Genomic DNA, 6,405 nt, shown 5'->3' on the forward strand with positions numbered 1-6,405 from the left:
TGATCATACTATACTAATCATATACAACTTTTGATTTAGCAACATGTACATAATTGATATCTGTGACGTAGGATTGGTGACTCCATATCAAGTCTAGGTTTACTATAAAGGAGCAGTAACAGCAGCTGCACTGGCAGAGTAAGCTAACATGCATGGCTAATATCTATCCACAGCAAACCATTAATCAATCAATTACATTTGCCCTAAATACACAACAAAACTGGTACAACATACCAGGTACAGGTCACATAGACCTAGTCCATTATCTGACTGTCAGCATAATAAATGCATAAACCAAATACATTTAACCAGGTGTGAAAGTGGACTACCTAGCTGCACAGAAACATGCATGGCCTTCTAGTAGGAGTAGATATTCTAGGTGAACTAAGGTGAAGTATTTTTTACATGTGCAAAAATGTCCAAATGGCAAACTGAATTTCTAACTGAACATGAATCATTTCATGTTAAAATCAGACTTGAATGTGGTGCTTCTGCAGAAAATGCCTCACTGAAGCATTAGAAGCACTGGGACCCAAGGGACAAACTGACCCACATACTAAATCCAGACTGCCTGGAGAGAAGTGGAGTTGCCTTGGCTGGATATGAGGACAAGTGAAGGAGCCATATTTAATGTCCCCAGAGAGCATGAATAAATGGAAGTTCTGCATTCAGGCTGGCCCCATCGAGACACTTATCACATCCTCCCATTTTCAGGATGATCCTCTGATGTGCCTCCATTGCGAATATGAATGCATGCATATTTCCAAATGGGTTTAACTACAAAGTTGTAATTTACATCCTCCCCTTCACCTGCACTGTAAGACAGGATCAGTTAAAACAACAGGGAATGACAAATCATCATCTACGTGCACGTGTGTAGATCTATCTGATCAGTGCAGTTGAGGAGGTAGATAAGGAGACACACATCCACTATACTTTATATAAAGAGAATCCAACAGCACAATAGTTGAAAGCAGGGAGCAATGTGAACAGGGATCAGTTCTAAAATGGAGTGTGAAATGAAAGGAATCTGGTGTTAACATCCCAATGATCACCTGAGTGTGTGAAATTAGTTCTCCGCATTTGACCCATCATCCCCTGGGGGAGCGGTGAGCAGCAGCGGTGCGGCGCTCGGGAATCATTTGGTGATTTAGCCCCCCAATTCCAACCCTTGATCCTGAGTGCCAAGCAGGGAGGCAATGGGTCCCATTTTTATAGTCTTTGGTATGACTCGGCCGGGGATCGAACTCACGACCTCCCAGTCTCAGGGCGGACACTCTAACCACAAGGCCACTGAGCTGGTATAACTGTACTGTACAAACAATGGCTGGATGTTCCCTCTGAGCTCAGCACTGAGATCCCTCTGAGAACACCCTGAACTGGGCGTTCCCTGTATTTAACAGCCTAGCCTTTATCAGCAAACACAACACACCCCCCAAGCACAAATACTGCCTCACCACCAGATGGCAGTAGTGATTCATGTGTGCCATGTAGGGGGATTGGGGATGATGATCGCTAAATGTTATATATCCGTATTTAAGACCAGGTGACATGAAACTCACATAAAAAATGACAGTACATCAAGTTGAATCGAGCATAACTTCTACATTGTTAGGTTATATATATGTATATAAAACCAAACCAGCTATTGGACACACTACACTGTAAAATAAATCACACAGTCAGGATAGAATGTTCTAGGGTTTTTAATCATGGAATGGCAATTTGAATACACCATCAACACACTGTACAGCAATGCTTCTCTTATAAGTTACATTTACATATTATACACAGTGATGTGTTAAGCCATTCAGTTTAAAAGTGGTCATAAATATACACAAACATGTTTACAGTATACGTCTTGTTCAGAAACGTATTAACAGTCAGAGACGAATACAGTATTGCATGTAGATAGAGTACCTGTTACAAGAATGCTTACAGTGAGCGCTTATCGTTGTGAACGGTTGAGTTTTGAGCACAGACGTAACTGAGTAACTTGAGTCTCGTAGTCAATGTTGACATTTTGAACCATTGTTTCATGGGCTCTGAAGGAAAAATAAATGTTGATCTTTCATGCAACACTGTTGAAAAGGACATTGGCCAGGTTTCCCGAACGAGTTAAGAAGCACTTAACTCCAAAGTACTTCTTAACTCCCATGCAAAGGGTTGCTTAAGAAGGGTTCCTTAAGAAGGTTCTTTATCGGGAAACCCGGCCATTAAGTTATTGTTAAAATGTACTTTAAAAATGTTCATGTCTTATGAGATGGCTGAATGTTCTAGGACCATTAAAATATGAATCATGAATCAAGGCAAAATGTATCAGCAGTGTCACAGTCAAGGAATTATGAACCATTAGACCATATTATTTAAATAGATGTTTAAGCATTTGTTGATAACTGACCAAATTCAAGCCAAATATTGAACCACTAAAGCCTCAGTTAGTTATTGTGCGTATGTATAGATCCACTCCATACAGTTTCACTTTATGCATCAACAAAGCAGCGCTTATATACTGGATGGCGTACCAAAAATGTCTCCTTCACATAGTCTGTGAAAATGAAGTGTTTACCATTAAGGGTTAGTTCAACCTCCCACAAGCTATGCTCACTTCAACCTACAGAGGTCATCTGAAACTCAAAAGCAGGAAGTCTAATGACTCAAAATGATATGTTCACCATGAGACTTCATGAGTGAGACGTGATGACTTTCCCTTTTCATACATTATTCATAAAAGGCTAATTTCCCCAATAAAGTACACGTGACAAGCACAATGGGTCCACTATTAGAAACGCTAATGCCCAGTTCACAATTATTGTGTTAACACAAAGCTATAGCTCATACAGTAGGCAAACATCACTTAGTCTTATGTAAAACTTTTGATTTCACACATGAACACAAGTGATTACCATTTGTAAACAAGTGCACAGTGAGCACATCCCCCTCCGCCGCTGAAGCATGTCATCAGCATGTTCAGTGGTTGAATGTGTCAGTGGAGTGGGTTTTGAGTTCAGATGTAGACTCAAGTCAGTCTCTAAATGCTTCGCTCAACTAGAGACAGGACGTTCTCACAGCGTTTGTTGTTAAAACTGGGTGGAAACTAGTCTTGTGAGACCATCCTGATCTCGCAAACTCACATTTCTCCCGCAAATCAGTCTGGATACTCTCCATAGAGATCCGTTTGTGCTAGATCAGAAAATGATCTGGCCAATCAGCGTTCTGGTGGAAATGTGGAAATTCCAACATCTACGCAGAGCGGGTTAGGTGTGATGACGGTGAGGAGCGGTTGAAGTTAGTGTGTGATAGACGGTGATAGACAGATGGTTCATCCAATCACCAGTATTTTTGAAAGTGCCTGCCCTTTTCCAAAAGTTTCCAACGGAGAGTTTGCGTCGCATAACCACCTGGCACATCAGGTTAGGTGGAAACAATTAGAGAGTCAAAAAATGTATTTTAAAACCCCTTCCGCAGACCTCACTAGCACTGTAAAATCCTGCTGTTTACATTGTAGAAACGACACAGTCCTCCATGGGGTGGAGGTTTACAGTGGTAGTGCGGTCAGCGAAATAGAGCCCACCGACCCATACGATACAGCCGTTAACGCCTGTATTGTGCGCTTGAACAAGGCTTAAACGTGGCACTGAGCCGTAGACCACAAGTGGACCAACTTACCGTTTATATGTTTATGCCGAGCTATAAGGTTGGTTAGATAGATTGCAAATAGTTCTAAACGTCCAAAATAGCACACTATCCCTTTAATCCCCCAGATAATAATTTGGGGACATGAGGGTACATGACATTACTCTTAGATAGGACTTTTTGAAATGATCAATCTAATGTTTGATTACTCTATACACTCTCTTACTAACTTCTTTTTTTTTTTTTTTAAAGTATACTATACCTTCCCTTTTCGGACTCCATTCATTCATGATCTATTTAAGCAATTGACCGAGAGGCAGCGGGTTACACAGGATTTTACAACAGCCACGGGGCGTTGTTAGGCCCGACGCGATAGTGGAGCCTATTTGGGTTGGCCTTGTTCACATAAGCCTATATAGGCTTAATTCGGGTGGTTCACATTTATTTGAACATTTCCAGCTATGGTGCAGTTATTAAAACGGTTCTCCAGAGCACTCCTTACTGCTGGTAGGGGTGTGGAAGTGTTGAAGTCGGACTGATGAGTGTGTTTTTGTAATAGGTTACCTACAGTAGGTAAACACGAGTGTAATTAATAAAAAGGCGAGGTTGCTGCGAGTGGTTGCTACGCAAAGCATAGTAGCCTAGCGCTAGATCTTATCAGGGAGATTGATGGCGCATTAATACTAATTGTTATGTGGTTGCAGCCGTGGGTTACAGAGTATTTTACAACGGCTGCTAGCCAATCAGAATCAAGTATCCAAACTCTCCGTTGTAGAATAATACATAACACTCAGACAAAGCAGGCGTTAGATCTGTACTTACTCCACTAGTGGGTTACACTTTGGACCAGTTTTTGTTAGTCTCCAAAACCTCGATTATTCAGTTCTCTAACCCATGTTTTCTAAAATGTAGGTATAATACAGTGTATATCCACCTTGTTAGTGTATATGTGTTGTTCTGAATGTTAGGATTCTCATAGGCTAGTATCTGGTTAGTTAGGTGCATTGTGGGTACAATTATCATTAATTATAGTAGTTATATTCAAAACATAAATCAGAGTACTCTTATTTAGATAGCTTGATCATTTTGTATAGAGCAGAGATAGTTATAGTTGTTATATTCAAAACATCTACTCTATATGACAGATTAGGAGGAGGTGGAGGATGTGTCTATGTACAATGTCCACAATTATATCCACAACTGGGCAATGTATGGAGTTGACATTTGGCTGGTGTATTTCTGGTGTATTTCTCAGTGTCCAAGAACGTGCAGTATCGCCTGTAAAGTTGTCCGGTAAAAAATAGTTTTGTGTGGAAGGATACGCTCCCGTTCAGTGCTACGGTCAACTCAAGGTCCATGATACCAAGGGGCCGATGCAATGATGTCCACCTTCTGACATTTGATCAGTTTTACTGACTGCTAGATTGACGAGACGACGACCATTTCATTCAACAACTGTACATGATGAGGGAGGGGGGGGGGGGGGGGGGCAGGTTCACTGGGAGGGGGGCAGGTTCACTGGGAGGGGGGCAGGTTCACTGGGAGGGGGGCAGGTTCACTGGGAGGGGGGCAGGTTTCCTGGGAGGGGGGCAGGTTCACTGGGAGGGGGGCAGGTTCACTGGGAGGGGGGCAGGTTTCCTGGGAGGGGGGCAGGTTCACTGGGAGGGGGGCAGGTTCACTGGGAGGGGGGCAGGTTCACTGTGCACTTGTTATTTGTCAATTCTCTTACAAGAGTCAACTGAAACCAAAGCACATGCAAAAGGATCATTGAGCTTCTAAGGTTCATAACTAAGGGTGTGTGTCCACCAGCAAGCTGAGTGTAGTTGAGCAGCGTAGACCGCGCTAGTTTAGAGTTGGCTAGGTTCCACCTATGTTAGCAACGACTGTCGTGTTTTTGCAGACTTTAGATTAACTAACCAAGTTAAGATATCTAGCTAATGTTAGATGTCTGCAGATTCACCAAAAACCGACCGTTGTCGGCGTCAGAACAGCCGTTTACAGCCTGCGCTCTAGCCCAAAAAGTTCAACTTTTTTCAACTACAAAAAAAGCCTAGAGCTCATGGCGCCATAGCGCTAAAAAGCGTTTGGAACACAGCTCTCGTCGCCATAGCGCCCGAGACCCCATTATCATTACCCATTGAAAACAATGAGAAAACAGCACCAACTCTAAAACACAGCTTATCGGTGGACACGCCCCCTAAGGGTGCAAAAGTCAGCATTTCCCCAAGTTCTGCATTTATCTAAAAAATACCTCTGTCCTCCGCACTGAAGCGCTGGGGTAGTAATGTGAGGCTGGGGTAGTAATGTGAGGCCGTACTGAAGCGCTGGGGTAGTAATGTGAGGCCGTACTGAAGCGCTGGGGTAGTAATGTGAGGCCGTACTGAAGCGCTGGGGTAGTAATGTGAGGCCGTACTGAAGCGCTGGGGTAGTAATGTGAGGCCGTACTGAAGCGCTGGGGTAGTAATGTGAGGCTGGGGTAGTAATGTGAGGCCGTACTGAAGCGCTGGGGTAGTAATGTGAGGCCCTACTGAAGCGCTGGGGTAGTAATGTGAGGCCGTACTGAAGCGCTGGAGTAGTAATGTGAGGCCGTACCGTCTGCAGTGTAGAAGAGGAGTGTTGGTGTCGTAGAGAGGGCGTGTGGGGGGAGTGTTGGTGTCATAGAGAGGGCGTGTGGGGGGGAGTGTTGGTGCCATAGAGAGGGCGTGTGGGGGGGAGTGTTAGTGTCGTAGAGAGGGCGTGTGGGGGGGAGTGTTAGTGTCGTAGAGAGGG

Source organism: Borostomias antarcticus, assembly GCF_949987555.1.
Source record: "Borostomias antarcticus genome assembly, chromosome: 15".
NCBI classification, from domain to species: Eukaryota; Metazoa; Chordata; class Actinopteri; order Stomiiformes; family Stomiidae; genus Borostomias; species Borostomias antarcticus.